The sequence below is a fragment of the Balaenoptera ricei genome, chromosome 2 (assembly GCF_028023285.1).
Source record: "Balaenoptera ricei isolate mBalRic1 chromosome 2, mBalRic1.hap2, whole genome shotgun sequence".
NCBI lineage: Eukaryota > Metazoa > Chordata > Mammalia > Artiodactyla > Balaenopteridae > Balaenoptera > Balaenoptera ricei.
The window spans coordinates 56,548,368-56,572,386 of NC_082640.1; the positions used below are offsets into that span (position 1 = coordinate 56,548,368).

The 24,019-nt window shown below is 55.1% G+C and overlaps 9 non-coding genes across 9 annotated transcripts; all 9 read right to left on the bottom strand.

The window, feature by feature from the left end:
• Window positions 1–1,523: 1,523 nt before the first annotated feature.
• On the bottom strand, window positions 1,524–1,616 carry LOC132361719 (small nucleolar RNA SNORD116). The gene has a single exon (XR_009501989.1). It is a non-coding gene; the product is annotated as a small nucleolar RNA SNORD116 (small nucleolar RNA).
• A 2,668-nt stretch (window positions 1,617–4,284) lies between these two features.
• On the bottom strand, window positions 4,285–4,377 carry LOC132361180 (small nucleolar RNA SNORD116). Its single transcript, XR_009501489.1, has one exon. It is a non-coding gene; the product is annotated as a small nucleolar RNA SNORD116 (small nucleolar RNA).
• Window positions 4,378–7,067: 2,690 nt separating this feature from the next.
• On the bottom strand, window positions 7,068–7,160 carry LOC132361720 (small nucleolar RNA SNORD116). Its single transcript, XR_009501990.1, has one exon. It is a non-coding gene; the product is annotated as a small nucleolar RNA SNORD116 (small nucleolar RNA).
• Window positions 7,161–9,828: 2,668 nt separating this feature from the next.
• LOC132361181 (small nucleolar RNA SNORD116) lies at window positions 9,829–9,921 on the bottom strand. Its single transcript, XR_009501490.1, has one exon. It is a non-coding gene; the product is annotated as a small nucleolar RNA SNORD116 (small nucleolar RNA).
• A 2,687-nt stretch (window positions 9,922–12,608) lies between these two features.
• On the bottom strand, window positions 12,609–12,701 carry LOC132361721 (small nucleolar RNA SNORD116). The gene has a single exon (XR_009501991.1). It is a non-coding gene; the product is annotated as a small nucleolar RNA SNORD116 (small nucleolar RNA).
• Window positions 12,702–15,369: 2,668 nt separating this feature from the next.
• On the bottom strand, window positions 15,370–15,462 carry LOC132361182 (small nucleolar RNA SNORD116). Its single transcript, XR_009501491.1, has one exon. It is a non-coding gene; the product is annotated as a small nucleolar RNA SNORD116 (small nucleolar RNA).
• A 2,690-nt stretch (window positions 15,463–18,152) lies between these two features.
• LOC132361722 (small nucleolar RNA SNORD116) lies at window positions 18,153–18,245 on the bottom strand. Its single transcript, XR_009501992.1, has one exon. It is a non-coding gene; the product is annotated as a small nucleolar RNA SNORD116 (small nucleolar RNA).
• A 2,668-nt stretch (window positions 18,246–20,913) lies between these two features.
• LOC132361183 (small nucleolar RNA SNORD116) lies at window positions 20,914–21,006 on the bottom strand. The gene has a single exon (XR_009501492.1). It is a non-coding gene; the product is annotated as a small nucleolar RNA SNORD116 (small nucleolar RNA).
• Window positions 21,007–23,696: 2,690 nt separating this feature from the next.
• On the bottom strand, window positions 23,697–23,789 carry LOC132361723 (small nucleolar RNA SNORD116). The gene has a single exon (XR_009501993.1). It is a non-coding gene; the product is annotated as a small nucleolar RNA SNORD116 (small nucleolar RNA).
• Between the last annotated feature and the right edge of the window lie 230 nt (window positions 23,790–24,019).

Below are 24,019 nucleotides of genomic sequence, written 5' to 3' on the forward strand. Positions count from 1 at the left end.
AGATCCCCACGGCGGAAACTAGTCCACATTCCCAGCCACGTCTCAGGCAGCTCCCATCTTGAATGTTCGCGGCCCTGACCCCTAAGGAAACGCTCAAACCCTTGAAAGCCTCGTCCTACATGCCCTCCTCCAGCCCACAGGGCGACACGACCCTACTGGAAACCACAAACATCTTCAGAACACGGGAACACTGAACACCAGGGAAGACAGACCGCAAGCCTGTCTCCTTCGTTGATGCTGATCCCACACCATGCATCCTGGAAATTCTCCACTGCCACAGTGACACTACCGAGTAACTCACAGTGATCAAAGGCATGGTCCCCGAGGACCACAGACAAACTTTCAATGGAAGACCTCTGCCATGCGAGGGAACTTGGAAGCCTGAAAGGGAACAGTGGCTGGCCACGGCAGCACAGCAGGCATGGCAATGGGGCCCCCATCTCTGCCCCACCAATGGACTGCTCCAGATAAACCTCTGGCTGTTCGAAAGGCCTGCGTGCTACACCGGCCGGTCACGTCATTCCCCCACGGGAGAAACACTTTCGCTTTACACATTGCCAAACAAGGGAACAAAGCGGCCAAAGGGGATGTTCGCATAACTCAACTACCTGCAAGGAGGCCGGCACAGACGCCTCACCATGTCGATCTTCTCTACTTCCCGCAAGACACCCTTTGGGTGTCATTCCTCGGGCAATGGGATCGCAGCTCTACACAGCTTACCTACCTCAACTCACCCACTTGAACTGCCAAAGCCATCCGCTCCATAGGCAGCTTAGGCCAGCCCATCACGAACAAGACACATTCTTGGGAAGCCGAGGCCAGCGCCTGCAACCCAATGATGACAACCCATCCCACGACATCACACAGGACCTTTCCTCATGATACCTTACCTTTCTCTCCAGGCCAGCAGCCACCACCCAGGCTGAAATGCTTCACTCGATCCACACCCCACTCCACGAAGATCCACTTAGCGCCAACAGTGTGCCGGCAACTTCAGCAGAGGAGCTGACAGGGGCAGCACTGAGGCCTAAACCATCAGCCCCCTTCCGCCATCGCCCAACTCCAGCCCATGCCCGCCCACGGCTCCAGCCACGCGGGGCAGTCAAGAACCTCACTGCACGAAACACAACAACAGAGAGGGCCACAGGCCTGGCCTGAGGCTCCAGGCTCCAACCAGGGAAGCTTGCTCATGTTGGCTTCCATAATCAACCTCGGAAGCGGCATGCACAAAGTGTGATCCTGTCCAAAAATCACCTCTCCAAGCTGCAAGCTTACTGGGTCTATACCAGAACACACTCCGACCCTGAAGACTAGCAGGAAAGCCTGCCCTCTTGCATTCCCTCAACGGCCTTTTAGCAGGGACCGGGGATTCATAGATGACCCAGCTTATGGGCAGACATGGTCGACCCTCAGACAGGAGCCCCTCCAATGCTGGAGCCCTTAGTGGGGTTTGCATGCCTGTCAGCAGGGGACGTTGGCCCTCACTCCTAACTGTCCCATACTCCCGAGACAGGAAACGTGCTGGACCTCAGTTTCGATGAGGAGACGGTAGAGCGTTCTCACTCATTTTGTTCAGATTTTCCAAGGAATGCATACAAGGGTGTCATCATCGATCCAAGCACATGCTGGGACGCTGCAGAACACAAAAGGGAAGGCCGTGGGTCTCTGCAGAGGAGCCATGACCTGGAAGTACTCCAACTGCCTGGGGAATCCACAGTCCTCAGGCCACTCAGCAAGACCAACAATCAATCCACTCTTGCAACCATTGGGCCCATCTGTGGAAATCCTAATATCCAATGGCACATCTTAGTATGGGTGAATGCCTACCATCCTGAGATATCCACAGCCTTGCTCGGCAACGTGCACCCGCCCCACTTTGTCCAGTTCTCCTTAGCACATCCAGTCATCAGACAACGCGAAAGTCTTCTTCTCTTTGCCGACAGCCAGCCTTACTCTGCAACTGCACCTGAGAAGTGGACAGAAGTCAGGCAGGTTTCTGAATTGCACAAGGGTCCTCAGAGAACATGATTTTTGGGAACACTTAACCTGGGCGTGAGCCTGGAACCTGCTTCCCAAGTACCACTATCCCTTACCGAAAACTGACTGTGTGTCTCACAGCACGACTGAAGGAAGTTACGCACGTACATTGCTCGGTGTGTGAGACGCTGTATATGTGTATTCACACGTGTGGGCGAGTGTGACTGTGACTGTGCACGAGGATGCGTTTGTGGATACCTATGTGTGCCGCTAAACACGCGTCTTGGTCTCTGGGTGTCCCTGTGGCCCTCTGCAGACGCCTCTAACAGTAAACGTCATAGTTTATACACAGCACCCTGGTTGGACCCCCAACTGAAAGGAGAAAGACCCCTGTCAGCTTCATGAGGCCGCATGCGAACTTTGAACCCCAGGCTGTCAAAATAGGCCACAGACTCCCGCTCTCCCACAGCCACGCCTTCTGACCAAAGCACAAAGACTGGACGAGACCTCCCTCCCGGCCGTGGGTGTCACACCTATGTGGACCTGGAGATCCTGCCACCTACCACCACATCTGATGTGCCCTTGGGGTCACTCCCAGTGCTCCCGGAAGCAAGGTAACCTCCCATAGGCAGGCTGACACCGACCTGCAGTTGCCGACAGGCAAGATGCAGCCTGGCACTTCTCAAGGGGTTAACGGACTTCGGCCCAAGTGCCTCATCTCGCCAACTAGACCAAATCACTTTCCATGACCCCGTGGGAATGCCCTCAATGGGAAGTGTTGGGCTTCAGCAACCATGACACAGGTTGGAACCCCACAGCGGAAATTAGGCCACCTTCCTGGCCACGTATAGGCAAGCTTCCAACTGGTAGGCTTTGCGGCCCTGACCACTGAGGAAACGCTCAAACACTACACAGCCTCGTCCGAAGTGCCCTCCTCCTGCCTGCAGGGCGACTCGACTCTACTTGAAGCCACAGACATCATGTGAACACGGAGACACTGAACAGCAGGGAAGACACACCGCAAGCCTGTCTGCTTTGATGATGCCCACCCCACCCCACGCATCCTGGCAATTCCTCTACTTCCACGGCGACACTACCGAGGCACTCACAGTGATCAAAGGCACTGTCCCCGACGACCACAGACAAACTTTCAACGGAAAACCTTTGCCACACGAGGGGACCTGGAAACTTGAAAGGGCACAGTGGCTGTCCACGACAGTGCGCCTGGCGTCGCAACAGTGCCCCCACCTCTGTCCCCACAACGGACTGCTCCAGGTAAACCTCTGGCTGTTCGCAAGCCGAGTCATGCCCCCCCGGGAGAAGCACTTTCGCTTTGCACATTCCCAAACAACGGAACGATTAGGCCAAAGGGGATGTTCGCATAACTAAACATCCTCCAAGGAGGCCAGCAGAGACGCGTCACCATGTCAATCCTCTTTACGTCTCGCAAGACACCCTTTGGGTGTCTTTCCCATGGCAATGGGATTCCAACTCTACACAGGTTACCTACCTCACCTCATCCACTTGAACTGCCAAAGCCATCCCGTCCATAGGCAGCTGATGCCAGCCCATCACGAACATGACACATCCTTGGGAAGCCGAGGCCAGCACCTGCAACCCAATTATGATAGCCTATTCCACGACATCACAAAGGACATGTCCTCATCTTCCCTTCCCTTCCTGTACGGGCCATCAGTGATCCACGCAGGTTTAAATTCAGCACTCATTCCTCTCCCCACTCCACGATGACCCACTTGGCATCAACACTGTGCCGGGAGTTAAAGTAGAGAAGCAAACAAGGGCAGCAGCGAGGCCTAATCCATCAGCCCCTTTCCGCCGATGCCCAACCGAGCTCACCCCCGCCCATTGCTCCAGCCTCACTAGGCACTCAAGAAGCTCACCGTGAAAAACGCAAGAACAGGGAGGGCCACAGGCCTGGCCTGAGGTTCCAGGCACCAACCAGGGACGCTTGCTCATTTTGGCTTCCAGAATCAACCCCCAAAATGGCATGCACGAAGCGTGATCCTGGCCAAAACTCACCTCCCAACTGCAAGCTAACTGGGCCTAGACCAGCACACACTCTGACTCTTAAGACCAGCAGGAGAGCCTGCCCCCTCGCATTCCCTCAACAGCCATTCAGCAGGGACCCGGGATTCACAGATAACACAGCTTATGTGCAGACACGGTCAACCCTCAGACAGGAGCCCCTCCAATACTGGAGTCCTTGGTGGTGTTTGCATGCATGTCAGCGGAAGACGCTGGCCCTCATTCCTAACTGTCCTCTCCCCCTGAGAGAGGAAACGTGCTGAACCTCAGTTTCGATGACGAGACGGTAGAGTGTTCTCACTTATTTGGCTCAGATTTTCCAAGGAATGCATGCAAGGGTGTCATCATCAATCCAAGCACATGCTGGGACGCTGCAGAACACAACCGGGGTCTGCGCGGGACACTGTACAGGACCCATGAGCCTGGGCTACCCCAAAAGCCTGGAGAATCCACAGCCCTCAGGCCACTCAGCAAGGGGAACAATCAATCCACTCTTGCAGCCATTGGGCCCGTCTGAGGAAAACCTAATATCTAACGGCACATCTTGGGGTGCTTGAATACCTACCATCCTGAGTTATCCACGACCACGCTCGGGGACACGGGCCCGCCTCACTTTTTCCAGTTCTTCTTAGCACCTCCAGTCATCAGAGCACACGAAGGTCTTCTTGTTTGTGCCGACGGCCAGCCTTTCCCAGCAACTGCACCTGAGAAGTGGGCAGAAGTCACCGAGGCTTCATAAGTGGACCGGTGTCCTCACAGGACATGATCCATAAAAACAGTTACCTGGCCTTGAGCTCTGAAACTGCTTCCCAAGGACCTCTAACCCTTACCGAGAATTGACTGCATGTCTGATAGTACGACTGCAGGAAGTTAGGCACATATGTTGGCCGGTGTCTGAGAGGCTGTATGTGTGTGTTCACGCGTGTGCGCATGTGTGACTGTGACTACGCATGCGGACGTGCTTGTGGGTTTCTCTGTGTGCCGCTGCATACGCGTCTTGGTCTCTGTGTGTCCCTATGGCCCTGTGAAGAGGAGTCCAACAATAAAAGAAACAGTTTATACACAGCACCGTGGTTAGACCCCTAACTAAAAGGAGAAAAAACCCTGTCAGCTTTAAGAGGCCGCAGGCACACTTTGACCCCCAGGGGCTGTTGAAATAGTCCACGGACTCCCGCTCTCCTACAGCCACGCCTTCTGACCAAAACACAAAGCCTCGACGAGACCTGCCTCCGGGCCTTGGCTGTGACATCGACATGCACCTCGAGACTCTGTCAGCTACCAGTATATCTGATGGGCATTTGGGGTCACTCGCAGCACTTCCGGAAGCAAGGGAACTCCCATGGTCGGGCTGACACCGACCGGCAGCTGTCTGCTGCCAAGATGCAGTCTGAAAACACTCAAGGGGCTAACGAACGTGGGCCCACGTGCCACTTCTCGCCAACTAGGCCTAATCACTTTCCATTGACCCGTGGGAATGCCCACCACAGGAAGTGGTGGGCTTCAGCCACCATGACCCATGTCAGATCCCCACGGCGGAAACTAGTCCACATTCCCAGCCACGTCTCAGGCAGCTCCCATCTTGAATGTTCGCGGCCCTGACCCCTAAGGAAACGCTCAAACCCTTGAAAGCCTCGTCCTACATGCCCTCCTCCAGCCCACAGGGCGACACGACCCTACTGGAAACCACAAACATCTTCAGAACACGGGAACACTGAACACCAGGGAAGACAGACCGCAAGCCTGTCTCCTTCGTTGATGCTGATCCCACACCATGCATCCTGGAAATTCTCCACTGCCACAGTGACACTACCGAGTAACTCACAGTGATCAAAGGCATGGTCCCCGAGGACCACAGACAAACTTTCAATGGAAGACCTCTGCCATGCGAGGGAACTTGGAAGCCTGAAAGGGAACAGTGGCTGGCCACGGCAGCACAGCAGGCATGGCAATGGGGCCCCCATCTCTGCCCCACCAATGGACTGCTCCAGATAAACCTCTGGCTGTTCGAAAGGCCTGCGTGCTACACCGGCCGGTCACGTCATTCCCCCACGGGAGAAACACTTTCGCTTTACACATTGCCAAACAAGGGAACAAAGCGGCCAAAGGGGATGTTCGCATAACTCAACTACCTGCAAGGAGGCCGGCACAGACGCCTCACCATGTCGATCTTCTCTACTTCCCGCAAGACACCCTTTGGGTGTCATTCCTCGGGCAATGGGATCGCAGCTCTACACAGCTTACCTACCTCAACTCACCCACTTGAACTGCCAAAGCCATCCGCTCCATAGGCAGCTTAGGCCAGCCCATCACGAACAAGACACATTCTTGGGAAGCCGAGGCCAGCGCCTGCAACCCAATGATGACAACCCATCCCACGACATCACACAGGACCTTTCCTCATGATACCTTACCTTTCTCTCCAGGCCAGCAGCCACCACCCAGGCTGAAATGCTTCACTCGATCCACACCCCACTCCACGAAGATCCACTTAGCGCCAACAGTGTGCCGGCAACTTCAGCAGAGGAGCTGACAGGGGCAGCACTGAGGCCTAAACCATCAGCCCCCTTCCGCCATCGCCCAACTCCAGCCCATGCCCGCCCACGGCTCCAGCCACGCGGGGCAGTCAAGAACCTCACTGCACGAAACACAACAACAGAGAGGGCCACAGGCCTGGCCTGAGGCTCCAGGCTCCAACCAGGGAAGCTTGCTCATGTTGGCTTCCATAATCAACCTCGGAAGCGGCATGCACAAAGTGTGATCCTGTCCAAAAATCACCTCTCCAAGGTGCAAGCTTACCTGGTCTATACCAGAACACACTCCGACCCTGAAGACTAGCAGGAAAGCCTGCCCTCTTGCATTCCCTCAACGGCCTTTTAGCAGGGACCGGGGATTCATAGATGACCCAGCTTATGGGCAGACATGGTCGACCCTCAGACAGGAGCCCCTCCAATGCTGGAGCCCTTAGTGGGGTTTGCATGCCTGTCAGCAGGGGACGTTGGCCCTCACTCCTAACTGTCCCATACTCCCGAGACAGGAAACGTGCTGGACCTCAGTTTCGATGAGGAGACGGTAGAGCGTTCTCACTCATTTTGTTCAGATTTTCCAAGGAATGCATACAAGGGTGTCATCATCGATCCAAGCACATGCTGGGACGCTGCAGAACACAAAAGGGAAGGCCGTGGGTCTCTGCAGAGGAGCCATGACCTGGAAGTACTCCAACTGCCTGGGGAATCCACAGTCCTCAGGCCACTCAGCAAGACCAACAATCAATCCACTCTTGCAACCATTGGGCCCATCTGTGGAAATCCTAATATCCAATGGCACATCTTAGTATGGGTGAATGCCTACCATCCTGAGATATCCACAGCCTTGCTCGGCAACGTGCACCCGCCCCACTTTGTCCAGTTCTCCTTAGCACATCCAGTCATCAGACAACGCGAAAGTCTTCTTCTCTTTGCCGACAGCCAGCCTTACTCTGCAACTGCACCTGAGAAGTGGACAGAAGTCAGGCAGGTTTCTGAATTGCACAAGGGTCCTCAGAGAACATGATTTTTGGGAACACTTAACCTGGGCGTGAGCCTGGAACCTGCTTCCCAAGTACCACTATCCCTTACCGAAAACTGACTGTGTGTCTCACAGCACGACTGAAGGAAGTTACGCACGTACATTGCTCGGTGTGTGAGACGCTGTATATGTGTATTCACACGTGTGGGCGAGTGTGACTGTGACTGTGCACGAGGATGCGTTTGTGGATACCTATGTGTGCCGCTAAACACGCGTCTTGGTCTCTGGGTGTCCCTGTGGCCCTCTGCAGACGCCTCTAACAGTAAACGTCATAGTTTATACACAGCACCCTGGTTGGACCCCCAACTGAAAGGAGAAAGACCCCTGTCAGCTTCATGAGGCCGCATGCGAACTTTGAACCCCAGGCTGTCAAAATAGGCCACAGACTCCCGCTCTCCCACAGCCACGCCTTCTGACCAAAGCACAAAGACTGGACGAGACCTCCCTCCCGGCCGTGGGTGTCACACCTATGTGGACCTGGAGATCCTGCCACCTACCACCACATCTGATGTGCCCTTGGGGTCACTCCCAGTGCTCCCGGAAGCAAGGTAACCTCCCATAGGCAGGCTGACACCGACCTGCAGTTGCCGACAGGCAAGATGCAGCCTGGCACTTCTCAAGGGGTTAACGGACTTTGGCCCAAGTGCCTCATCTCGCCAACTAGACCAAATCACTTTCCATGACCCCGTGGGAATGCCCTCAATGGGAAGTGTTGGGCTTCAGCAACCATGACACACGTTGGAACCCCACAGCGGAAATTAGGCCACCTTCCTGGCCACGTATAGGCAAGCTTCCAACTGGTAGGCTTTGCGGCCCTGACCACTGAGGAAACGCTCAAACACTACACAGCCTCGTCCGAAGTGCCCTCCTCCTGCCTGCAGGGCGACTCGACTCTACTTGAAGCCACAGACATCATGTGAACACGGAGACACTGAACAGCAGGGAAGACACACCGCAAGCCTGTCTGCTTTGATGATGCCCACCCCACCCCACGCATCCTGGCAATTCCTCCACTGCCACGGCGACACTACCGAGGCACTCACAGTGATCAAAGGCACTGTCCCCGACGACCACAGACAGACTTTCAACGGAAAACCTTTGCCACACGAGGGGACCTGGAAACTTGAAAGGGCACAGTGGCTGTCCACGACAGTGCGCCTGGCGTCGCAACAGTGCCCCCACCTCTGTCCCCCCAACGGACTGCTCCAGGTAAACCTCTGGCTGTTCGCAAGCCGAGTCATGCCCCCCCGGGAGAAGCACTTTCGCTTTGCACATTCCCAAACAACGGAACGATTAGGCCAAAGGGGATGTTCGCATAACTAAACATCCTCCAAGGAGGCCAGCAGAGACGCGTCACCATGTCAATCCTCTTTACGTCTCGCAAGACACCCTTTGGGTGTCTTTCCCATGGCAATGGGATTCCAACTCTACACAGGTTACCTACCTCACCTCATCCACTTGAACTGCCAAAGCCATCCCGTCCATAGGCAGCTGATGCCAGCCCATCACGAACATGACACATCCTTGGGAAGCCGAGGCCAGCACCTGCAACCCAATTATGATAGCCTATTCCACGACATCACAAAGGACATGTCCTCATCTTCCCTTCCCTTCCTGTACGGGCCATCAGTGATCCACGCAGGTTTAAATTCAGCACTCATTCCTCTCCCCACTCCACGATGACCCACTTGGCATCAACACTGTGCCGGGAGTTAAAGTAGAGAAGCAAACAAGGGCAGCAGCGAGGCCTAATCCATCAGCCCCTTTCCGCCGATGCCCAACCGAGCTCACCCCCGCCCATTGCTCCAGCCTCACTAGGCACTCAAGAAGCTCACCGTGAAAAACGCAAGAACAGGGAGGGCCACAGGCCTGGCCTGAGGTTCCAGGCACCAACCAGGGACGCTTGCTCATTTTGGCTTCCAGAATCAACCCCCAAAATGGCATGCACGAAGCGTGATCCTGGCCAAAACTCACCTCCCAACTGCAAGCTAACTGGGCCTAGACCAGCACACACTCTGACTCTTAAGACCAGCAGGAGAGCCTGCCCCCTCGCATTCCCTCAACAGCCATTCAGCAGGGACCCGGGATTCACAGATAACACAGCTTATGTGCAGACACGGTCAACCCTCAGACAGGAGCCCCTCCAATACTGGAGTCCTTGGTGGTGTTTGCATGCATGTCAGCGGAAGACGCTGGCCCTCATTCCTAACTGTCCTCTCCCCCTGAGAGAGGAAACGTGCTGAACCTCAGTTTCGATGACGAGACGGTAGAGTGTTCTCACTTATTTGGCTCAGATTTTCCAAGGAATGCATGCAAGGGTGTCATCATCAATCCAAGCACATGCTGGGACGCTGCAGAACACAACCGGGGTCTGCGCGGGACACTGTACAGGACCCATGAGCCTGGGCTACCCCAAAAGCCTGGAGAATCCACAGCCCTCAGGCCACTCAGCAAGGGGAACAATCAATCCACTCTTGCAGCCATTGGGCCCGTCTGAGGAAAACCTAATATCTAACGGCACATCTTGGGGTGCTTGAATACCTACCATCCTGAGTTATCCACGACCACGCTCGGGGACATGGGCCCGCCTCACTTTTTCCAGTTCTTCTTAGCACCTCCAGTCATCAGAGCACACGAAGGTCTTGTTTGTGTCGACGGCCAGCCTTTCCCAGCAACTGCACCTGAGAAGTGGACAGAAATCACTGAGGCTTCATAAGTGGACCGGTGTCCTCACAGGACATGATCCATAAAAACATTTACCTGGCCTTGAGCTCTGAAACTGCTTCCCAAGGACCTCTAACCCTTACCGAGAATTGACTGCATGTCTGATAGTACGACTGCAGGAAGTTAGGCACATATGTTGGCCGGTGTCTGAGAGGCTGTATGTGTGTGTTCACGCGTGTGCGCATGTGTGACTGTGACTACGCATGCGGACGTGCTTGTGGGTTTCTCTGTGTGCCGCTGCATACGCATCTTGGTCTCTGTGTGTCCCTATGGCCCTGTGAAGAGGAGTCCAACAATAAAAGAAACAGTTTATACACAGCACCGTGGTTAGACCCCTAACTAAAAGGAGAAAAAACCCTGTCAGCTTTAAGAGGCCGCAGGCACACTTTGACCCCCAGGGGCTGTTGAAATAGTCCACGGACTCCCGCTCTCCTACAGCCACGCCTTCTGACCAAAACACAAAGCCTCGACGAGACCTGCCTCCGGGCCTTGGCTGTGACATCGACATGCACCTCGAGACTCTGTCAGCTACCAGTATATCTGATGGGCATTTGGGGTCACTCGCAGCACTTCCGGAAGCAAGGGAACTCCCATGGTCGGGCCGACACCGACCGGCAGCTGTCTGCTGCCAAGATGCAGTCTGAAAACACTCAAGGGGCTAACGAACGTGGGCCCACGTGCCACTTCTCGCCAACTAGGCCTAATCACTTTCCATTGACCCGTGGGAATGCCCACCACAGGAAGTGGTGGGCTTCAGCCACCATGACCCATGTCAGATCCCCACGGCGGAAACTAGTCCACATTCCCAGCCACGTCTCAGGCAGCTCCCATCTTGAATGTTCGCGGCCCTGACCCCTAAGGAAACGCTCAAACCCTTGAAAGCCTCGTCCTACATGCCCTCCTCCAGCCCACAGGGCGACACGACCCTACTGGAAACCACAAACATCTTCAGAACACGGGAACACTGAACACCAGGGAAGACAGACCGCAAGCCTGTCTCCTTCGTTGATGCTGATCCCACACCATGCATCCTGGAAATTCTCCACTGCCACAGTGACACTACCGAGTAACTCACAGTGATCAAAGGCATGGTCCCCGAGGACCACAGACAAACTTTCAATGGAAGACCTCTGCCATGCGAGGGAACTTGGAAGCCTGAAAGGGAACAGTGGCTGGCCACGGCAGCACAGCAGGCATGGCTATGGGGCCCCCATCTCTGCCCCACCAATGGACTGCTCCAGATAAACCTCTGGCTGTTCGAAAGGCCTGCGTGCTACACCGGCCGGTCACGTCATTCCCCCACGGGAGAAACACTTTCGCTTTACACATTGCCAAACAAGGGAACAAAGCGGCCAAAGGGGATGTTCGCATAACTCAACTACCTGCAAGGAGGCCGGCACAGACGCCTCACCATGTCGATCTTCTCTACTTCCCGCAAGACACCCTTTGGGTGTCATTCCTCGGGCAATGGGATCGCAGCTCTACACAGCTTACCTACCTCAACTCACCCACTTGAACTGCCAAAGCCATCCGCTCCATAGGCAGCTTAGGCCAGCCCATCACGAACAAGACACATTCTTGGGAAGCCGAGGCCAGCGCCTGCAACCCAATGATGACAACCCATCCCACGACATCACACAGGACCTTTCCTCATGATACCTTACCTTTCTCTCCAGGCCAGCAGCCACCACCCAGGCTGAAATGCTTCACTCGATCCACACCCCACTCCACGAAGATCCACTTAGCGCCAACAGTGTGCCGGCAACTTCAGCAGAGGAGCTGACAGGGGCAGCACTGAGGCCTAAACCATCAGCCCTCTTCCGCCATCGCCCAACTCCAGCCCATGCCCGCCCACGGCTCCAGCCACGCGGGGCAGTCAAGAACCTCACTGCACGAAACACAACAACAGAGAGGGCCACAGGCCTGGCCTGAGGCTCCAGGCTCCAACCAGGGAAGCTTGCTCATGTTGGCTTCCATAATCAACCTCGGAAGCGGCATGCACAAAGTGTGATCCTGTCCAAAAATCACCTCTCCAAGCTGCAAGCTTACTGGGTCTATACCAGAACACACTCCGACCCTGAAGACTAGCAGGAAAGCCTGCCCTCTTGCATTCCCTCAACGGCCTTTTAGCAGGGACCGGGGATTCATAGATGACCCAGCTTATGGGCAGACATGGTCGACCCTCAGACAGGAGCCCCTCCAATGCTGGAGCCCTTAGTGGGGTTTGCATGCCTGTCAGCAGGGGACGTTGGCCCTCACTCCTAACTGTCCCATACTCCCGAGACAGGAAACGTGCTGGACCTCAGTTTCGATGAGGAGACGGTAGAGCGTTCTCACTCATTTTGTTCAGATTTTCCAAGGAATGCATACAAGGGTGTCATCATCGATCCAAGCACATGCTGGGACGCTGCAGAACACAAAAGGGAAGGCCGTGGGTCTCTGCAGAGGAGCCATGGCCTGGAAGTACTCCAACTGCCTGGGGAATCCACAGTCCTCAGGCCACTCAGCAAGACCAACAATCAATCCACGCTTGCAACCATTGGGCCCATCTGTGGAAATCCTAATATCCAATGGCACATCTTAGTATGGGTGAATGCCTACCGTCCTGAGCTATCCACAGCCTTGCTCGGCAACGTGCACCCGCCCCACTTTGTCCAGTTCTCCTTAGCACATCCAGTCATCAGACAACGCGAAGGTCTTCTTCTCTTTGCCGACAGCCAGCCTTACTCTGCAACTGCACCTGAGAAGTGGACAGAAGTCAGGCAGGTTTCTGAATTGCACAAGGGTCCTCAGAGAACATGATTTTTGGGAACACTTAACCTGGGCGTGAGCCTGGAACCTGCTTCCCAAGTACCACTATCCCTTACCGAAAACTGACTGTGTGTCTCACAGCACGACTGAAGGAAGTTACGCACGTACATTGCTCGGTGTGTGAGACGCTGTATATGTGTATTCACACGTGTGGGCGAGTGTGACTGTGACTGTGCACGAGGATGCGTTTGTGGATACCTATGTGTGCCGCTAAACACGCGTCTTGGTCTCTGGGTGTCCCTGTGGCCCTCTGCAGACGCCTCTAACAGTAAACGTCATAGTTTATACACAGCACCCTGGTTGGACCCCCAACTGAAAGGAGAAAGACCCCTGTCAGCTTCATGAGGCCGCATGCGAACTTTGAACCCCAGGCTGTCAAAATAGGCCACAGACTCCCGCTCTCCCACAGCCACGCCTTCTGACCAAAGCACAAAGACTGGACGAGACCTCCCTCCCGGCCGTGGGTGTCACACCTATGTGGACCTGGAGATCCTGCCACCTACCACCACATCTGATGTGCCCTTGGGGTCACTCCCAGTGCTCCCGGAAGCAAGGTAACCTCCCATAGGCAGGCTGACACCGACCTGCAGTTGCCGACAGGCAAGATGCAGCCTGGCACTTCTCAAGGGGTTAACGGACTTCGGCCCAAGTGCCTCATCTCGCCAACTAGACCAAATCACTTTCCATGACCCCGTGGGAATGCCCTCAATGGGAAGTGTTGGGCTTCAGCAACCATGACACAGGTTGGAACCCCACAGCGGAAATTAGGCCACCTTCCTGGCCACGTATAGGCAAGCTTCCAACTGGTAGGCTTTGCGGCCCTGACCACTGAGGAAACGCTCAAACGCTACACAGCCTCGTCCTAAGTGCCCTCCTCCTGCCTGCAGGGCGACTCGACTCTACTTGAAGCCACAGACATCATGTGAACACGGAGACACTGAACAGCAGGGAAGACACACCGCAAGCCTGTCTGCTTTGATGATGCCCACCCCACCCCACGCATCCTGGCAATTCCTCCACTGCCACGGCGACACTACCGAGGCACTCACAGTGATCAAAGGCACTGTCCCCGACGACCACAGACAGACTTTCAACGGAAAACCTTTGCCACACGAGGGGACCTGGAAACTTGAAAGGGCACAGTGGCTGTCCACGACAGTGCGCCTGGCGTCGCAACAGTGCCCCCACCTCTGTCCCCACAACGGACTGCTCCAGGTAAACCTCTGGCTGTTCGCAAGCCGAGTCATGCCCCCCCGGGAGAAGCACTTTCGCTTTGCACATTCCCAAACAACGGAACGATTAGGCCAAAGGGGATGTTCGCATAACTAAACATCCTCCAAGGAGGCCAGCAGAGACGCGTCACCATGTCAATCCTCTTTACGTCTCGCAAGACACCCTTTGGGTGTCTTTCCCATGGCAATGGGATTCCAACTCTACACAGGTTACCTACCTCACCTCATCCACTTGAACTGCCAAAGCCATCCCGTCCATAGGCAGCTGATGCCAGCCCATCACGAACATGACACATCCTTGGGAAGCCGAGGCCAGCACCTGCAACCCAATTATGATAGCCTATTCCACGACATCACAAAGGACATGTCCTCATCTTCCCTTCCCTTCCTGTACGGGCCATCAGTGATCCACGCAGGTTTAAATTCAGCACTCATTCCTCTCCCCACTCCACGATGACCCACTTGGCATCAACACTGTGCCGGGAGTTAAAGTAGAGAAGCAAACAAGGGCAGCAGCGAGGCCTAATCCATCAGCCCCTTTCCGCCGATGCCCAACCGAGCTCACCCCCGCCCATTGCTCCAGCCTCACTAGGCACTCAAGAAGCTCACCGTGAAAAACGCAAGAACAGGGAGGGCCACAGGCCTGGCCTGAGGTTCCAGGCACCAACCAGGGACGCTTGCTCATTTTGGCTTCCAGAATCAACCCCCAAAATGGCATGCACGAAGCGTGATCCTGGCCAAAACTCACCTCCCAACTGCAAGCTAACTGGGCCTAGACCAGCACACACTCTGACTCTTAAGACCAGCAGGAGAGCCTGCCCCCTCGCATTCCCTCAACAGCCATTCAGCAGGGACCCGGGATTCACAGATAACACAGCTTATGTGCAGACACGGTCAACCCTCAGACAGGAGCCCCTCCAATACTGGAGTCCTTGGTGGTGTTTGCATGCATGTCAGCGGAAGACGCTGGCCCTCATTCCTAACTGTCCTCTCCCCCTGAGAGAGGAAACGTGCTGAACCTCAGTTTCGATGACGAGACGGTAGAGTGTTCTCACTTATTTGGCTCAGATTTTCCAAGGAATGCATGCAAGGGTGTCATCATCAATCCAAGCACATGCTGGGACGCTGCAGAACACAACCGGGGTCTGCGCGGGACACTGTACAGGAGCCATGAGCCTGGGCTACCCCAAAAGCCTGGAGAATCCACAGCCCTCAGGCCACTCAGCAAGGGGAACAATCAATCCACTCTTGCAGCCATTGGGCCCGTCTGAGGAAAACCTAATATCTAACGGCACATCTTGGGGTGCTTGAATACCTACCATCCTGAGTTATCCACGACCACGCTTGGGGACATGGGCCCGCCTCACTTTTTCCAGTTCTTCTTAGCACCTCCAGTCATCAGAGCACACGAAGGTCTTCTTGTTTGTGCCGACGGCCAGCCTTTCCCAGCAACTGCACCTGAGAAGTGGACAGAAATCACCGAGGCTTCATAAGTGGACCGGTGTCCTCACAGGACATGATCCATAAAAACATTTACCTGGCCTTGAGCTCTGAAACTGCTTCCCAAGGACCTCTAACCCTTACCGAGAATTGACTGCATGTCTGATAGTACGACTGCAGGAAGTTAGGCACATATGTTGGCCGGTGTCTGAGAGGCTGTATGTGTGTGTTCACGCGTGTGCGCATGTGTGACTGTGACTACGCATGCGGACGTGCTTGTGGGTTTCTCTGTGTGCCGCTGCATACGCGTCTTGGTCTCTGTGTGTCCCTATGGCCCTGTGAAGAGGAGTCCAACAATAAAAGAAACAGTTTATACACAGCACCGTGGTTAGACCCCTAACTAAAAGGAGAAAAAACCCTGTCAGCTTTAAGAGGCCGCAGGCACACTTTGACCCCCAGGGGCTGTTGAAATAGTCCACGGACTCCCGCTCTCCTACAGCCACGCCTTCTGACCAAAACACAAAGCCTCGACGAGACCTGCCTCCGGGCCTTGGCTGTGACATCGACATGCACCTCGAGACTCTGTCAGCTACCAGTATATCTGATGGGCATTTGGGGTCACTCGCAGCACTTCCGGAAGCAAGGGAACTCCCATGGTCGGGCCGACACCGACCGGCAGCTGTCTGCTGCCAAGATGCAGTCTGAAAACACTCAAGGGGCTAACGAACGTGGGCCCACGTGCCACTTCTCGCCAACTAGGCCTAATCACTTTCCATTGACCCGTGGGAATGCCCACCACAGGAAGTGGTGGGCTTCAGCCACCATGACCCATGTCAGATCCCCACGGCGGAAACTAGTCCACATTCCCAGCCACGTCTCAGGCAGCTCCCATCTTGAATGTTCGTGGCCCTGACCCCTAAGGAAACGCTCAAACCCTTGAAAGCCTCGTCCTACATGCCCTCCTCCAGCCCACAGGGCGACACGACCCTACTGGAAACCACAAACATCTTCAGAACACGGGAACACTGAACACCAGGGAAGACAGACCGCAAGCCTGTCTCCTTCGTTGATGCTGATCCCACACCATGCATCCTGGAAATTCTCCACTGCCACAGTGACACTACCGAGTAACTCACAGTGATCAAAGGCATGGTCCCCGAGGACCACAGACAAACTTTCAATGGAAGACCTCTGCCATGCGAGGGAACTTGGAAGCCTGAAAGGGAACAGTGGCTGGCCACGGCAGCACAGCAGGCATGGCAATGGGGCCCCCATTTCTGCCCCACCAATGGACGGCTCCAGATAAACCTCTGGCTGTTCGAAAGGCCTGCGTGCTACACCGGCCGGTCACGTCATTCCCCCACGGGAGAAACACTTTCGCTTTACACATTGCCAAACAAGGGAACAAAGCGGCCAAAGGGGATGTTCGCATAACTCAACTACCTGCAAGGAGGCCGGCACAGACGCCTCACCATGTCGATCTTCTCTACTTCCCGCAAGACACCCTTTGGGTGTCATTCCTCGGGCAACGGGATCGCAACTCTACACAGCTTACCTACCTCAACTCACCCACTTGAACTGACAAAGCCATCCACTCCATAGGCAGCTTATGCCAGCCCATCACGAACAAGACACATTCGTGGGAAGCCGAGGCCAGCGCCTGCAACCCAATGATGACAACCCATCCCACGACATCACACAGGACCTTTCCTCATGATACCTTACCTTTCTCTCCAGGCCAGCAGCCACCACCCAGGCTGAAATGCTTCACTCGATCCACACCCCACTCCACGAAGATCCACTTAGCGCCAACAGTGTGCCGGCAACTTCAGCAGAGGAGCTGACAGGGGCAGCACTGAGGCCTAAACCATCAGCCCCCTTCCGCCATCGCCCAACTCCAGCCCATGCCCGCCCACGGCTCCAGCCACGTGGGGCAGTCAAGAACCTCACTGCACGAAACACAACAACAGAGGGGGCCACAGGCCTGGCCTGAGGCTCCAGGCTCCAACCAGGGAAGCTTGCTCATGTTGGCTTCCATAATCAACCTCGGAAGCGGCATGCACAAAGTGTGATCCTGTCCAAAAATCACCTCTCCAAGCTGCAAGCTTACTGGGTCTATACCAGAGCACATTCCGACCCTGAAGACTAGCAGGAAAGCCTGCCCTCTTGCATTCCCTCAACGGCCTTTTAGCAGGGACCGGGGATTCATAGATGACCCAGCTTATGGGCAGACATGGTCGACCCTCAGACAGGAGCCCCTCCAATGCTGGAGCCCTTAGTGGGGTTTGCATGCCTGTCAGCAGGGGACGTTGGCCCTCACTCCTAACTGTCCCATACTCCCGAGACAGGAAACGTGCTGGACCTCAGTTTCGATGAGGAGACGGTAGAGCGTTCTCACTCATTTTGTTCAGATTTTCCAAGGAATGCATACAAGGGTGTCATCATCGATCCAAGCACATGCTGGGACGCTGCAGAACACAAAAGGGAAGGCCGTGGGTCTCTGCAGAGGAGCCATGACCTGGAAGTACTCCAACTGCCTGGGGAATCCACAGTCCTCAGGCCACTCAGCAAGACCAACAATCAATCCACTCTTGCAACCATTGGGCCCATCTGTGGAAATCCTAATATCCAATGGCACATCTTAGTATGGGTGAATGCCTACCATCCTGAGATATCCACAGCCTTGCTCGGCAACGTGCACCCGCCCCACTTTGTCCAGTTCTCCTTAGCACATCCAGTCATCAGACAACGCGAAGGTCTTCTTCTCTTTGCCGACAGCCAGCCTTACTCTGCAACTGCACCTGAGAAGTGGACAGAAGTCAGGCAGGTTTCTGAATTGCACAAGGGTCCTCAGAGAACATGATTTTTGGGAACACTTAACCTGGGCGTGAGCCTGGAACCTGCTTCCCAAGTACCACTATCCCTTACCGAAAACTGACTGTGTGTCTCACAGCACGACTGAAGGAAGTTACGCACGTACATTGCTCGGTGTGTGAGACGCTGTATATGTGTATTCACACGTGTGGGCGAGTGTGACTGTGACTGTGCACGAGGATGCGTTTGTGGATACCTATGTGTGCCGCTAAACACGCGTCTTGGTCTCTGGGTGTCCCTGTGGCCCTCTGCAGACGCCTCTAACAGTAAACGTCATAGTTTATACACAGCACCCTGGTTGGACCCCCAACTGAAAGGAGAAAGACCCCTGTCAGCTTCATGAGGCCGCATGCGAACTTTGAACCCCAGGCTGTCAAAATAGGCCACAGACTCCCGCTCTCCCACAGCCACGCCTTCTGACCAAAGCACAAAGACTGGACGAGACCTCCCTCCCGGCCGTGGGTGTCACACCTATGTGGACCTGGAGATCCTGCCACCTACCACCACATCTGATGTGCCCTTGGGGTCACTCCCAGTGCTCCCGGAAGCAAGGTAACCTCCCATAGGCAGGCTGACACCGACCTGCAGTTGCCGACAGGCAAGATGCAGCCTGGCACTTCTCAAGGGGTTAACGGACTTTGGCCCAAGTGCCTCATCTCGCCAACTAGACCAAATCACTTTCCATGACCCCGTGGGAATGCCCTCAATGGGAAGTGTTGGGCTTCAGCAACCATGACACAGGTTGGAACCCCACAGCGGAAATTAGGCCACCTTCCTGGCCACGTATAGGCAAGCTTCCAACTGGTAGGCTTTGCGGCCCTGACCACTGAGGAAACTCTCAAACGCTACACAGCCTCGTCCTAAGTGCCCTCCTCCTGCCTGCAGGGCGACTCGACTCTACTTGAAGCCACAGACATCATGTGAACACGGAGACACTGAACAGCAGGGAAGACACACCGCAAGCCTGTCTGCTTTGATGATGCCCACCCCACCCCACGCATCCTGGCAATTCCTCCACTGCCACGGCGACACTACCGAGGCACTCACAGTGATCAAAGGCACTGTCCCCGACGACCACAGACAGACTTTCAACGGAAAACCTTTGCCACACGAGGGGACCTGGAAACTTGAAAGGGCACAGTGGCTGTCCACGACAGTGCACCTGGCGTCGCAACAGTGCCCCCACCTCTGTCCCCACAACGGACTGCTCCAGGTAAACCTCTGGCTGTTCGCAAGCCAAGTCATGCCCCCCCGGGAGAAGCACTTTCGCTTTGCACATTCCCAAACAACGGAACGATTAGGCCAAAGGGGATGTTCGCATAACTAAACATCCTCCAAGGAGGCCAGCAGAGACGCGTCACCATGTCAATCCTCTTTACGTCTCGCAAGACACCCTTTGGGTGTCTTTCCCATGGCAATGGGATTCCAACTCTACACAGGTTACCTACCTCACCTCATCCACTTGAACTGCCAAAGCCATCCCGTCCATAGGCAGCTGATGCCAGCCCATCACGAACATGACACATCCTTGGGAAGCCGAGGCCAGCACCTGCAACACAATTATGATAGCCTATTCCACGACATCACAAAGGACATGTCCTCATCTTCCCTTCCCTTCCTGTACGGGCCATCAGTGATCCACGCAGGTTTAAATTCAGCACTCATTCCTCTCCCCACTCCACGATGACCCACTTGGCATCAACACTGTGCCGGGATTTAAAGTAGAGAAGCAAACAAGGGCAGCAGCGAGGCCTAATCCATCGGCCCCTTTCCGCCGATGCCCAACCGAGCTCACCCCCGCCCATTGCTCCAGCCTCACTAGGCACTCAAGAAGCTCACCGTGAAAAACGCAAGAACAGGGAGGGCCACAGGCCTGGCCTGAGGTTCCAGGCACCAACCAGGGACGCTTGCTCATTTTGGCTTCCAGAATCAACCCCCAAAATGGCATGCACGAAGCGTGATCCTGGCCAAAACTCACCTCCCAACTGCAAGCTAACTGGGCCTAGACCAGCACACACTCTGACTCTTAAGACCAGCAGGAGAGCCTGCCCCCTCGCATTCCCTCAACAGCCATTCAGCAGGGACCCGGGATTCACAGATAACACAGCTTATGTGCAGACACGGTCAACCCTCAGACAGGAGCCCCTCCAATACTGGAGTCCTTGGTGGTGTTTGCATGCATGTCAGCGGAAGACGCTGGCCCTCATTCCTAACTGTCCTCTCCCCCTGAGAGAGGAAACGTGCTGAACCTCAGTTTCGATGACGAGACGGTAGAGTGTTCTCACTCATTTGGCTCAGATTTTCCAAGGAATGCATGCAAGGGTGCCATCATCATTCCAAGCACATGCTGGGACGCTGCAGAACACAACCGGGGTCTGCGCGGGACACTGTACAGGAGCCATGAGCCTGGGCTACCCCAAAAGCCTGGAGAATCCACAGCCCTCAGGCCACTCAGCAAGGGGAACAATCAATCCACTCTTGCAGCCATTGGGCCCGTCTGAGGAAAACCTAATATCTAACGGCACATCTTGGGGTGCTTGAATACCTACCATCCTGAGTTATCCACGACCACGCTCGGGGACATGGGCCCGCCTCACTTTTTCCAGTTCTTCTTAGCACCTCCAGTCATCAGAGCACACGAAGGTCTTCTTGTTTGTGCCGACGGCCAGCCTTTCCCAGCAACTGCACCTGAGAAGTGGACAGAAATCACCGAGGCTTCATAAGTGGACCGGTGTCCTCACAGGACATGATCCATAAAAACATTTACCTGGCCTTGAGCTCTGAAACTGCTTCCCAAGGACCTCTAACCCTTACCGAGAATTGACTGCATGTCTGATAGTACGACTGCAGGAAGTTAGGCACATATGTTGGCCGGTGTCTGAGAGGCTGTATGTGTGTGTTCACGCGTGTGCGCATGTGTGACTGTGACTACGCATGCGGACGTGCTTGTGGGTTTCTCTGTGTGCCGCTGCATACGCGTCTTGGTCTCTGTGTGTCCCTATGGCCCTGTGAAGAGGAGTTCAACAATAAAAGAAATAGTTTATACACAGCACCGTGGTTAGACCCCTAACTGAAAGGAGAATAAACCCTGTCAGCTTTAAGAGGCCGCAGGCACACTTTGACCCCCAGGGGCTGTTGAAATAGTCCACGGACTCCCGCTCTCCTACAGCCACGCCTTCTGACCAAAACACAAAGCCTCGACGACACCTGCCTCCGGGCCTTGGCTGTGACATCGACATGCACCTCGAGACTCTGTCAGCTACCAGTATATCTGATAGGCATTTGGGGTCACTCGCAGCACTTCCGGAAGCAAGGGAACTCCCATGGTCGGGCCGACACCGACCGGCAGCTGTCTGCTGCCAAGATGCAGTCTGAAAACACTCAAGGGGCTAACGAACGTGGGCCCACGTGCCACTTCTCGCCAACTAGGCCTAATCACTTTCCATTGACCCGTGGGAATGCCCACCACAGGAAGTGGTGGGCTTCAGCCACCATGACCCATGTCGGATGTCCACGGCGGAAACTAGTCCACATTCGCAGCCACGTCTCACGCAGCTCCCATCTTGAATGTTCGCGGCCCTGACCCCTAAGGAAACGCTCAAACCCTTGAAAGCCTCGTCCTACATGCCCTCCTCCAGCCCACAGGGCGACACGACCCTACTGGAAACCACAAACATCTTCAGAACACGGGAACACTGAACACCAGGGAAGACAGACCGCAAGCCTGTCTCCTTCGTTGATGCTGATCCCACACCATGCATCCTGGAAATTCTCCACTGCCACAGTGACACTACCGAGTAACTCACAGTGATCAAAGGCATGGTCCCCGAGGACCACAGACAAACTTTCAATGGAAGACCTCTGCCATGCGAGGGAACTTGGAAGCCTGAAAGGGAACAGTGGCTGGCCACGGCAGCACAGCAGGCATGGCAATGGGGCCCCCATCTCTACCCCACCAATGGACGGCTCCAGATAAACCTCTGGCTGTTCGAAAGGCCTGCGTGCTACACCGGCCGGTCACGTCATTCCCCCACGGGAGAAACACTTTCGCTTTACACATTGCCAAACAAGGGCACAAAGCGGCCAAAGGGGATGTTCGCATAACTCAACTACCTGCAAGGAGGCCGGCACAGACGCCTCACCATGTCGATCTTCTCTACTTCCCGCAAGACACCCTTTGGGTGTCATTCCTCGGGCAACGGGATCGCAGCTCTACACAGCTTACCTACCTCAACTCACCCACTTGAACTGCCAAAGCCATCCACTCCATAGGCAGCTTAGGCCAGCCCATCACGAACAAGACACATTCTTGGGAAGCCGAGGCCAGCGCCTGCAACCCAATGATGACAACCCATCCCACGACATCACACAGGACCTTTCCTCATGATACCTTACCTTTCTCTCCAGGCCAGCAGCCACCACCCAGGCTGAAATGCTTCACTCGATCCACACCCCACTCCACGAAGATCCACTTAGCGCCAACAGTGTGCCGGCAACTTCAGCAGAGGAGCTGACAGGGGCAGCACTGAGGCCTAAACCATCAGCCCCCTTCCGCCATCGCCCAACTCCAGCCCATGCCCGCCCACGGCTCCAGCCACGCGGGGCAGTCAAGAACCTCACTGCACGAAACACAACAACAGAGAGGGCCACAGGCCTGGCCTGAGGCTCCAGGCTCCAACCAGGGAAGCTTGCTCATGTTGGCTTCCATAATCAACCTCGGAAGCGGCATGCACAAAGTGTGATCCTGTCCAAAAATCACCTCTCCAAGCTGCAAGCTTACTGGGTCTATACCAGAACACACTCCGACCCTGAAGACTAGCAGGAAAGCCTGCCCTCTTGCATTCCCTCAACGGCCTTTTAGCAGGGACCGGGGATTCATAGATGACCCAGCTTATGGGCAGACATGGTCGACCCTCAGACAGGAGCCCCTCCAATGCTGGAGCCCTTAGTGGGGTTTGCATGCCTGTCAGCAGGGGACGTTGGCCCTCACTCCTAACTGTCCCATACTCCCGAGACAGGAAACGTGCTGGACCTCAGTTTCGATGAGGAGACGGTAGAGCGTTCTCACTCATTTTGTTCAGATTTTCCAAGGAATGCATACAAGGGTGTCATCATCGATCCAAGCACATGCTGGGACGCTGCAGAACACAAAAGGGAAGGCCGTGGGTCTCTGCAGAGGAGCCATGGCCTGGAAGTACTCCAACTGCCTGGGGAATCCACAGTCCTCAGGCCACTCAGCAAGACCAACAATCAATCCACTCTTGCAACCATTGGGCCCATCTGTGGAAATCCTAATATCCAATGGCACATCTTAGTATGGGTGAATGCCTACCGTCCTGAGATATCCACAG